At 44.3% G+C, this 12,267-nt stretch overlaps 1 protein-coding gene across 4 annotated transcripts in view; it reads right to left on the bottom strand.

Annotated features, from left to right (window-relative positions):
- The window catches only part of LOC128876484 (epidermal growth factor receptor), a 238,435-nt gene that overhangs the window by 72,191 nt on the left and 153,977 nt on the right, over positions 1-12,267 (bottom strand). The gene's annotated exons all lie outside the window — the stretch shown is intronic.

The raw sequence follows: 12,267 nt of genomic DNA, 5'->3' as shown, positions 1-12,267 counted from the left end.
GAATTTTTCATTATAAATATGATGAATATACAAATATAAATACGAATAAGGTTATACATGTACATTTTTATATATACACGTAAACATATTTATACATTTAAACATACACTTGGAAATATCAAACCTACCATCTAATTTAAACAAATTTCTTCAATAGGCATAGAGAGTACGAATATTTATGGGACTGATTGTACCTGTCATCCCTAGAATAAGAAAAGAGAAAGTTTAGGATATGGCCTGCCCTCTCAAGTTCCATTGAGGACCCTTTCTATAGTTTCCTAGAGCCTAAACAAATGTGCTAGAAATTCTTTCCATTTTTCACTCGTTATAATATTTGTCTATTAGTCTTGACCAGTTCCTCGTAAAGAAAAGACCTCAGTTATTCGGAATATTTTAGAAATAAAATCAAAACTTTTAATTAATAAAATTAGTGTTTTACAACCGATAGAGAAGAGGCACCTGAAGAGAAGTCCAGACACTACCTAGGGAAGCAACTAGAGAACCGATTGACCACAGTTGAGTGGTCTTCGAACCTTAACTGGGATAAGCATCGAGTACATTTGATTATCTCTCGCAGAACCACAATGCCTCAACCATCCTTGAATGTCCCATCGTCTAGCTTCACCGATCGGACCACCAACAGACCCGCAACGAATCTTGCACCTCCTCTCTTTTCAGAACGCCGTACCGGTATGAAAGAGGCCTAAAGGCCTCCGATCGACCGATTGGCGCGTAGTCCAGAAATGGTAAGAGCCTCCCGCATTTTTCCACGGTTCGTTTCTCGCAACCGTTCACCGCGGCGAAGCGAAACGCAGGCGGCGGTCGCCTCTACGGAGACAAATGGAGCGTGCACGAGCAGCTCGTATCGCAGATCGCGCGTCGGATGGGCTCTCCTCTGCCTTCTGTGTCTCTGCTGGAGGCTGCCGAGTGCGAAGTAACGAATCGACCATTGTCGCGTCACCGGCAGTCGCGCTTCGCTGTCCGCGTTTCTCGCCGCGGACGAGCGGGCTGATGCGCGTGATCCCGCCGACAGGAACGGACAGGAGAATGCAGAAGCGGGAAGGCTTGTTGCCGAGTCTGGCGAGAGCGAGCCTGTTAAGAGCGAAACAACTGGTAAAGGGGGGCACCTTCCCCCCCCCCCCCCCCCTTTGCAAAAAGAGAGTCGCGTGGGAAATTTGCGCTTACCGCGCCGAGAAATTGATCGATATCGATGCAGGGTAAGAGTGATCAATTTATTGAGAGGATGCGCATTGTTCGGAGTTCCCGTTGGACTGATGGAAGAAGCTTTCAATTTACAGGTTGCTGTGGGAAGGTGCGCAAGAATGCTTCCTCTTTGAGAAGGTCGTGAAATGTGTATGGAGAGCAGAAAGTGATTTTATTGTCGTTGGTTGAAAAATACGAGATTTCTGAAGATAAATTTTCATTCATTTTTACACTTGAATACTCCTTACTTATTTCTAAAAATTGTTGACACATTTCATATTCTTTTTGCACTCTGAATTCGAGACACGATAATATAAATTCGACACGACTCCAGCGCTCGTTACAAACAATACAACACCGTTATGGCGGACAGTGAGCATAAATCAGGGACCGGTTTCAAAGACGCAACCGGCTCTACAAACTATATCGATCTTCCCGAGGGGTTAATAGGGGCAATAATTACGATCGATCCTCGCCTTACAGTGTTCGCGACGGTATCATCACCCGTTTTTACACCCGAGCTCTTTCCTCGTCCTCTCTGCTCGTTTTCAACCCCTTTCAATTTTTTCTCCAGCCTGCGTTTACACGCGTTCTTCTACAACGAAATATAATCGAAGCTTCATTAAAGTTCCAATCGTTCAGCGGTCCCGTATCTGTAATGAGAATCGAAATTCTCCCCCTCCCATCGATTTCTCCTCTTCTCCTCCATTTATTTCTGGGTACCACGTGTGACTTGCAATTAATAACCCGCTGACGACTATTTATTAATGATGAGAGCGACGAAGATTCTTTATTTTCATTGTATTTAAGGATTATTAATATTGAAGATTTTTTTTTTTGAATCGGTCGTTTTAAGTTACATTACTGTCTTGGTCAATAAAGATGGAAGAATTTGGGTGAAATTTGTAAGTGGAAGTTTACGTCTCTCAGGTTTTCTTTTAGCTATGAATCTTCCTAGCTTTGGTACCTGATCGTAGTGGTCTCGTTTTGATAAATCGATAGCGTTTGTTTTTGATGCTCTCCTGCATCTATTTACCATAAAATATTCGATTTCCATCTGGGTCCGTGACACTGAACTTGACATTGTCCATTCACGAAAACGGATCGACGAGGAGGAAGGTGAAAACAATCGATAACGGAGTCCAAGTCCAAGCCACAGAACTGCCAATTACGAGCGCTGCGCACGAGGTCTGATTGCGACCAATCGAGCGTGATCCGTGCGAAGATTGGTCGATCTTTCCAATCATTTGACATTTACTTTTTATTTATTTCATTTAACGATTTAAATACACGAAACGTTGCACATTTCAGCGCCAAAACAATTCTTTGAAATGTTTACTTTAACACTTCAATTTAATTTGACTAATTGAGTGCCACTTTTTACTTTGAACTTAGATGATGGCACTAGATAGACATTAAAACTATCAAAGAAGGGAAGGAAAAATTAATTTTTCGATAAAATGAGTTCTCTACTTGTCGATACTTTAATAACTTTAAAAATAAATTTGTAAGAGGTCCGCAGTTGTTTCAACGACGCCGAAATGCACTCGGCGCAGCCGATGCAGTGACTTGCGACTGCTCGTCGAACTCACCTCGAGATCGGTCGGAATCTCGCCTTTTACATACTTTTTGCGTTTCTTTATGTTGCGCGCGAACTACTTTGGTTTAAATAATAATATATTATAACAGCTAACTTTACGTGCAGTTTGTTTAAATCCTGTCCCGCGCCTGCTCCCGTTCCCTGTCGCCTTACAAATTCGACAAACATGATCCAACTTAACGCCTCTGATAATCCTACATCGAAACTTTTCCTTTCAACGAATAATTCCAATCCACGGACTTTCGACGATGATCGCACCACCCAGCAACGCAGGACGATTCGTTCCAGCATTCTATCGGTCGACGAACAGAAAAAAAAAGGGGGAAAGTATGCGCAGGAACGCGTAACGCCGCTAATCGAAGCTGCGGCCGTCTAACGTAAGAGTGAACGGTTTGCATATTTCGTACAACGCCATCGTCGCGGATTCTGGACTCGAGTTGCTTCATTAGCGGCGTTCAAGGCAGATCGGTCCGAGATTCGCGGCGGCGTGAGAACCGAGCATCGGTAGCGATCCCTCGATTCGCGGTATGGAAAACCTTGATTCGATATACCTAATTGTCATTCACCGTGTTCGTCGCTTAAATGAGTCACGATGAGCGAAAGGCGCTAGCCGAGTGCTTCTATCTGGTGTAACGTCGTCGACGTCGCTGGACTCTCCCAACGTGAGATTCAAACGCGATGTGGCTGTTGTTAGAAGCGCGGATTGTTTTCGTCAGATTCGTTGCAGCCCTATTATTTTTAAAGTTACTATTAGTTTCGTAGGTCGACATAAACTTTTGAATCCTAGACGACAAGGTTCAGAAGGTCCTTAAGAAGGTTGCTCATTCCATTAGTCCTTCTTGTAAGCTGTACTCGATTCTTATTAAATGTTCAACCCTATCGTTCTGTGTAAAATTATCAACGAATACTGAAATCTCACCCTCCCTTCTAGCAGCAGCTTACCCTACAATTTCAAGCAACCCTCCACGCGACCCTCCCTTCTATAATATATCCAGCAGTCGAGGACCGTCGAGAGCTGCAGTGCCAAAAATAAGGCACTCTGTGCACCTGTCGAGCAATGCTCGGCCATCGATGGAACTCCTGCACCCTCGCCAGCAAAAAGAAAGCATCGCTCGGCCGATCTTCGTCCCTTGATTAGATCATCAAGAGTCGTCCATCGGGGAGCCGGCAAATGGCGACGCAGCGGGCAATGAAATGCAATTTATTCAGGTTAGGGATCACTCCCCGCGAAGATACAATTCGCCTGACGCGTGGAACACCCAGGAGCGACGAGGGAGAAGCGGAGAGGAAGCGGGGCTGGGAGCGCGCGCCCCGAGAGCTCGTTATACGGGCAATGGGAATGCGACGGAACGACGAGCGCTGCTCCGCGGTGGACCACCCTGTTCGATACCAGCGGAGAGGGATCGAAGGACAATGTCTCACTTGAATTTACTATCGGCCCCGTATTCTCCGTACCCGGTCGGCTTTCTTGCGACGAGATTCGTCGCAGGTCGCTTGGAAGAGATGCTGGCCCACTGGCTAACCGTTTGGAAGCCGATCCTCTCTGTTCACTGTGGCTAGTTTCCGTTAGATTCGGATATTTGAGAACGTCGTGCCCTAGTTCTTTAGGGATGATACCAATTGAGGCTTCAGGGTGGTTTTTGGATCGAATACGAGGCTGCTAGCATTACGACATTTTCAAGTGATGTCAGAGGAATATCGGAGTATGTTATCCAAATGTCACAGCTATAGTTAGTTAACCCAGAAGCTATAGTTTGTATGAAGAACTATGAAGAAGAACCAGGTCGTGAAGGCCTCAGTTGTTTTCTAGATGGACTTTTTTTATACATTTGTATATTTTAGATTAATTTAGATAGAATGTTCGTAGATCTGCATACAGAATGTTGATACGTACGTATATTCCATGTACTTGTATATAATTTATTATATTCTTACAACAACAAAATTAAGTTCTTGGGTACGTAACATTGAGAGGATTATTGTTAGTGTACACCACTCGTGGGTGCACAGTTTGCATGAATATAGAAGACATAATTTATTTTTTGAATTTATAATAATGCCACGTAAACCATTTATTTTAGACCCAACACAGACCAGCGATGATCTTCTTCAGAGATCAACTGAACCAAACGAGATCCAGTTAAAATAGTTTTCAGTGAAACATCGTCTACGAGAACCGCGCCAAAAGTAACCTCTTTCGAAATCATTTCCCCAAATCCCTCGAATGCAACTGTCCTCGTTGCATCAGGTGTGTCCCTGACCACCAACGCGTTTTCTACGAGCGGAAAAAACGCGTCCGCTGTTGATCGCCATGGGGGTGGGAGGGCTAGCGATCTCGCTAAGGTCGACATCCGTTCGACTATTGAGGCCGTATCCGCGCTAGTGGAGTCGTTAATAGTTACGCCGGACAACGGATAATTATGCGGCGCACTTTTCTCTGTTCTTTCGCTCCATCTAAGTCGAGTCAGCTGACTCCGTGACCGATGATGTCACCGTTGCAGCGTACTCCTCGACGTGCGTTCCATGGAGAAGAGACACCCACTTGGCGTGACACCTACCCGGGCGTGCAACGTCACGATTCGAATACTCCTCGTTTAGAGTCCCCTTTTCATTCCTCTTTTACCGATTCGAACCTCCACGTTCCCTCTTCCATCTCACCTCCTTTGATACTACCGAGCACCGAGTTCTCTCCCTCTCATCGTCTCTCCTTCCTCCTCAAGCTTCCCCACCCTCGGCACTGTTTCCCCATCCGTCTTTCTCTTTCTCCCACGCGAAAACGCGAAACGGTCATGAGCCTCTCGCGGTTGTACGCTCGACGAGAGCTTATTAGAACACGCGTTGCTAGAATCCGTCGGGTACGTAAACGGCAGGATTCGCCCACGTGGGCAGCGCCTTCAAAGGTATACCTGTCCGTCGTCTTCGAGCGCGCCTCTTTCGAGTCATTAACGAGTTCTGTGCGCAATCCAGTCGAAGAGAGGACTCTTTGTTCGGGGCGATCAAGGCGACGCGCGACGCCCTTGCAACTCGCTGGAATGAAGTTGTACGCTGGCCACCGCGAGACCTGCTGCGAATTCGCCGGTTCCGAACGTTTAATGGCCACCGGTTCGCGGAATTTATATCGTTTCGCCGAGATTTATGCTACTGCTTTCGGCACTGGCTACGCATGTTGCAGCTGTGGAATTGGAGTAGGTGGCTCACGAGGCTTTTCGCACCTTTCCGTTGTACCGCGGATGGAACGATTTATGGTACGGCTGTACAGTTAGGTGAAAAGAGTTTCGACACGCTCGCTTGTACTCGTGTGAAATGAAATTGCTTTCTTGGGGTACGGTGGTGAAGGATTTCGGAAAGTTGGTCGAGTTTCTTAACAGTGAAGAAATGTTCTGCAAAAGTATCGTATTAGCTGTTCATTGCACAAATCGATTAACTCTCTGAAATAAATTATTTATTATTCAATGGTCAATAAATTTTGTTATTTAATGGTGTTGATCTTTATTATTCAGTAAAGTTATTATAATTATAAAATGTTACGACTATACCAAGTGCTTTGATATTTAAATTTCAGATTTTTCAAAAAATGGAGGTAATGGATTCGTGCAGTGAACGGCTTATATATTCATGTATAATATCAATCAGTTCTGCGTAACAAATGGATCAGGTTAGATTGCGCTCAATTGCTAATTGCGGAACATCAAGAGATACTTCCTCAGGAAATATTGAAACACCCCTATGACGTCAGATAGATCGACTGTTCTCGATAGCCATATAGAACACTCTCCTTTCATTTTCTAACTGGACCACCGGTTCGCCGGAAAAACCAAGGAGAGACTTAAGGCTCTATAACCTTGTCCTAGTCTGAAGTCACATGTACATCGTCGACATTCTTGAAGCCTGAGTAATCTTTAACTATGGTTTTCAGGCAGCCTATAAATGATGTATTTATATTGTTGCGACGGTATGAAGATGCCGCACTACAGTTCCGAGTTACATCGTCGCGACGGTGTGAAGATGTTGCGACGATGTGAAGTTGCGGAAACGAGTTCCCGCGCTTCCGGTTTCCAGGAAGCGGCAAACTTTTAAAATAGAAGAGAGCGATTCGAGAACTCAAAGAGAGAAGACGTTTCGTCTCCAAGATCGTTGAATTATCGTTATATTGTTTAAAAGTTATAGTTTGTTAATAAACCTTATATTTAATTAAAATGGATTCTCGTGCTTCAACCCCCCGGCGTAACAATATAAACAATTTTATAATTTGTTACGAAGATAGATACGGTAGATTGCAGACCTAAAGCACACCAACCAACAAACACAAAAATCCATTCCCAACACCGTGGATCAATCCTCCCACACTTCGGCCACAGCTACACCCTCGGTCCTTTGTAAATGTACTCCCCGTTTTACAAAAAACTTTTATCTAGACAAGAATTTCGCCCATCCACGAAGCATAGCGCGGCAGCAGCGTTTCCTTCGGTGGTAAAGTATCTCCCCCCGGACTGGTCCGGCTCTTTTTCCCCAGAGTATCGTCCCTGCGACGTTGGCGAGTCCTCAGGCATTTGCCGCGATCCGTCGAAATATCGGGGTGTCCAGCGTATAATAAGACACGGCGGAGAACGCTGCTTCGGACACCTTGGACACATGTCACCGGTGCACGGACGAAATCCTGTTGTTCCCCGGGCCACGTCTACGTCCGCCACTCGTCAATTAGAAGCGACATGGTTCCCGACACGAAAAACCTGGCCGGGCTAGTACCTCGAATCGGGGCCGAAGAGATTCGGGACAATGACATTAACATACCGACTGCTGGAGAAACGGAGAGAAGAAAAAGGGACTGGGCCCGAGAGAGAGAGAGAGAAAGAGAGGAGAGGGAGGCCGCGGATAACTCGACGGAGGAGGACGCGAGCCGAGGGAAGCCGATCGGCAAGAAACCGGGCCGACTCCACGGGCCTGGTTGCTCTCGTGCGGCCCAGCTTTCGTGAAACAGGCGAATTCCGCGCTGTTCCCCGGAATCGATCGAACTTCGCGCCTGCCGGAACGATGGGCCCGGGGTAATCAAGGAAGACGACTTGATCCGCCGTTGTCTGTCGTCTTCATCGGGCCCCTGATTACCTAAAGTCGCGATCGGTCGTGGACGTTTGTTTGGACTCCGGAGTTTTGGCCCCTTTTTCCGGGTTTGTTCCTAGAAACGTTTGACTCCGCTCCAGGACCACGGAATCGGGACCATTAGAGTCGTTTTGTGGCCGAAGTGAGTCAATTATTGGATACGCGGTTCTGGGTATTTGTGGCACTTAATCATCTGTGTAGGGATGAAACTCTGTTCTATACAGGAATGTTTGTTTTAATGATCATGAATTTTCAAGTAGTTGCCTTTTACTTTCAGTGAGTATGTGTCTAACTGCGAATTTGTATTGGACTTTGTGAGGAATATTTTCGGATAATTATAGGGAACATTTTGTAACAAACTTTCTTTTTGAAATATGTACGAGTATGTATGTAGAATTTGATAAATCTGTAATTACCAGTACTAGATTGAACAATCTGATCAATATATCGTCGTTTTTAGGAAACTCCGAGGTGTGAATGAAAGAAAATATTAATATCAAAACACATATTATTTCTAGATTGTGCAATGAACCAACTTTAGTTTGAAACAAAGTATAGAAAAACTAATGATTTTCACGTACCAATTAACTCATTAAAATAAAGTAAAATCTGTAATTACAGAACAATGATTATTCCTATTAACATTTTGACTTGCTTCAGCCACAGTTGCAGGCATCTTATATTTAGACAGATGTTTGCATGATAGAGTCGTCAAATAGAGCTCCGTCGAATATTAAAATCTCACGGTATACTGTGTCACTGCTCCGAAAAGGTTGTTAGGAGTAGTAGACAAATTCCCCCCGCGTTTATCACACCTCGAAACGAGAAAAGGACGGAGGCAAGCAGAACGAAACGAAGACGGAGAGACGCAAGGTACACAGCGACAATGATAAACACTCCGATAAGCGGAGCAGTAACCGCGAAGATAAAGAACGAGTGAACCAGAAAGTACAGAAGAACAGAAAGTAACGTGTCACAAACGGGACTAAATTTGACATAGTAAAGTGTGTGTATCGCGCCACATATGTACAATCGACAGACCTCTGGCGCCCAACATTTGAGGAAAGAAACAGTCACAATGTTTCTTGAACCTTGGCTAATAACATAAAAGGACAAATAAAATATTTTACGAGGATTTTAATAAAATTGAAGAGAATCATACAGAAAATGGATGGAATTTATTTATCGTGGCTGGCTTAAGAAGTTTTAATAATTTAAATGGATTTGCTATGAATATAATATTATGAAATTGATTTATTAGGAATATTTAAGAGATTTAGTAATTTAATAATAATTAAAAGGGTTCAACTTAACATCTAATTTGGAGCACTTTCTCGTGCCAATCCTTCATGATCGTCCGTTTATAACATTATTTAAAAGTGAGGGAGAAATGGAAAGATAAAAAGCACTCTTACCCCAAAGCCTCGTCGAACGAAGAAAGTTTTCTTGTTAAACATTATTTTACCTCAAGTATATCACGTTAAATTTATAAAAATACTCGATACACGCCAAATTTCTAAAGAAAGAATAGCACTACGATACAAGAGCTCCTATAGGAATCTCTAGAGCTTTTTGGTCTGCCGTTCCTTTACACGATAAAAAATCCCTACCAACGGTGGCCAACCCTTCCCGAAAGATCCACCATGGTCAGCTGGCCTAGCAACGCAAGATCTCCCGTCCAGACGCGTCGAGAACTCGTCTGGTCGTCGCGCAGGGTAGCTTTGACCCCGCCATGCGAGATCCGCGTCCGGTGCAGCAGCACTGGCCCCCAAAGGGGTGAAACGACCTGGCGACCTTCGAATTTGCCGATGACCGCCGTCACGTCGACAAGAGCCCCGGAGAACAATGGTCCAGTGACAGTCTGGGTCCCCGAACGAGGGGTGAAAAGCGTCGGTCAATTATGCAAGGCGCCGCGAGTGTTTCCTCGTACAATGGACGCGCGCACTGTTTGCCAGCATTGAGGAAGCGGCGAGGGGGTTCGTCGTTGGCGTCGCTCGTCTCCGCTCGGACGCGTCGTGGGATACACCGCGGCGAGGAACTGTACACACAGGGTGGGCGTCAAGGACTCTCGAGGCGATGCAGGAGAGACGGACCGGTACGCCGACCATATGTGGACACCGTGTAGACGAACCAGCGTCGCGTGCGCTCGCACACGCGCGCGAGTCGCGCTCGCTTCGCCTAGACAGACACGGGCAGAATTCTCGAGTGAAATGTGGAATCGGGTACCACGAGTGTAGATTGTTAATTGCGGATTAGGTAGCAAGTACGAGGGGATGATTTCTTTGGGAAGAGTAGGTTGAAGCATACTGGAGAACTCTTGGATGAGGTTTATCATTAGGTTGTCCCGAAAGTTTCTTTCGCGAGTTGCACTCAATTATTTTATGTGGTCGTGTTTCTATAAATAGACAATCTAATTTTATAGATATTCATGTTGTAATAGTAATGCAGCAAAATGAATCGTGCACAATTCAGTAATGTAACATAAAACATCAAATATTGTGCATGTATTACTCATTAATAAAGCGAAAGAAACTTTTCGGGCAACCTAATAGATAACTCTTGACTTGGATGAAAATTTTTATTTTAGATAGAAGTTTATGCGGGAGATTTCTGCTTCGAATTTTTGTCTCCAGCAAGTCTAAAATTATAGCCGAAAAGAAAGACTCTTCCCAGTGCATATTCATGATTGTTCATAACATCAAATTACTTTCTCGGAGTCTGCAAAGCTGCACTATTTATCATGCCTGTTTGCACGTATTTCAAAGATGGATTACCAAGCGTGAAGTTACCTGAGGAAATCACTGGTGAAGCTCGAGATAAACCTCTGGATTAAAAATTCACAAGCAGGAAGAGATACAATGCATTTCAAACAGAGGATCTTTCATTTAATTCCACGTTGTTTGGTTAGGAGTTTTCGAAGAGATTAATCAACTCAAAAGTGTGATTGATTATTAGATGACGGTATAAACTAAGATCAATTATTATAAATTGAAGTATATGGAGAAACCATGTGGAATATTTGCACATATTTCGAAGAGTAAGTCAAGTACTATTTACAATCAGAAAGAATTCCTAAACGAATACCATCCACACACAAATGCCCTAATAGTTCCTATCTACCGCATAATGTTAACATTTCGTAACAGTAGCGCCTCGGCCAAGTAATTCCTGCACACATAAATACCATCCAACCACTTAACCCAATGGTCCACAATCGTTCCAAGTACGTTTTGTATAAACATGCTGCGTCTGTTTGCTATTCTACACGGCGCCTCGTTCACTCCTGATTAAAACAAGCTTCGCGCAAGAAGAGACAGCTTCTGCTTGTAAAACCTCGGGTTTTCCAGCGCATATTCGAACGAATTGAGTTCGCGGAAAGGCGATCGCGTTAATGGCGAAATTCTTCGTAGGTTTCCGTTCGACGACGCCAGCTAATTGATTGGAAGCGGAACGCAACATCGATGACGTTACGTGCGTCGCGCGACGCCGAGATGCGGAAAAACTGCGAATAGAAAAATAAAGGGGGAAGGAAATTAAAAACTGTCGCGGGTATGCGTGTATACGGTTTCGAATACTCGTTTGTCGAGTTGTGTCCCAAGCCGCAGGACGGATACCGTGTTTCCTAGGGAGTCCACTCCGGTTCTCGAGGCAGCGCGTGCCAATGTAAGCGACTGTTTCGCGGCCCTGCACCGATCAATCGTCGGGTTTTACACCGTCGGGACGGAAACTGGTTCCGCAGGGACGTATTTGCGTTAATGGGGCGCCCGAATACCTACTAAGGCACACGACACGGACTGTGATCTCGAACGGAGAAATAGATATCGCGACTTTGAGCTTGGATGCCTTTAGCATGTTCACCGCAATATTATTCATGTATGGACGATGGGTCTTACAGAGAAGCTACAAGAATTAGTCCTGTAGGTGAGGTGTTAAAGGAAATCTGGCTGAGATTTGCATATTCTCATGAGACCAGGAAGATAAATATTAGGTTGTCCAGGAAGTTCGTGCCAATTTTTAAGAAAACTTCAAAGGCACATTTGAATTGTAATATACATTTATTTATATGTATATTTATTGAATTACGTAGATACCATTTTGTTCCACAACCTTTCCACCTTTTAAGGGAAGGTATATGTATATGTTATTTGTTTTCAACCATTTCGACATATTCAGACTTGCACCACCTATCAAAAATCAGCATGGACTTTCCGGACAACCCACTACCATGATAAATATTAGCCCTCTATGAGCTTTGTAACTTTCAGGTCACATGCTAATGTTATTTTACTAAATAATTTGTATTTCTTCCCAAGATGACGTATACGTTATACCTACCGACATTTACTTCTAACTATTTCTACCGTGAT

The sequence above is a fragment of the Hylaeus volcanicus genome, chromosome 1 (assembly GCF_026283585.1).
Source record: "Hylaeus volcanicus isolate JK05 chromosome 1, UHH_iyHylVolc1.0_haploid, whole genome shotgun sequence".
In the NCBI taxonomy this organism is placed as follows: Eukaryota; Metazoa; Arthropoda; class Insecta; order Hymenoptera; family Colletidae; genus Hylaeus; species Hylaeus volcanicus.
Note: the sequence above shows the minus strand (reverse complement) of the source record. Positions and strands in the feature narration are given on the sequence as shown.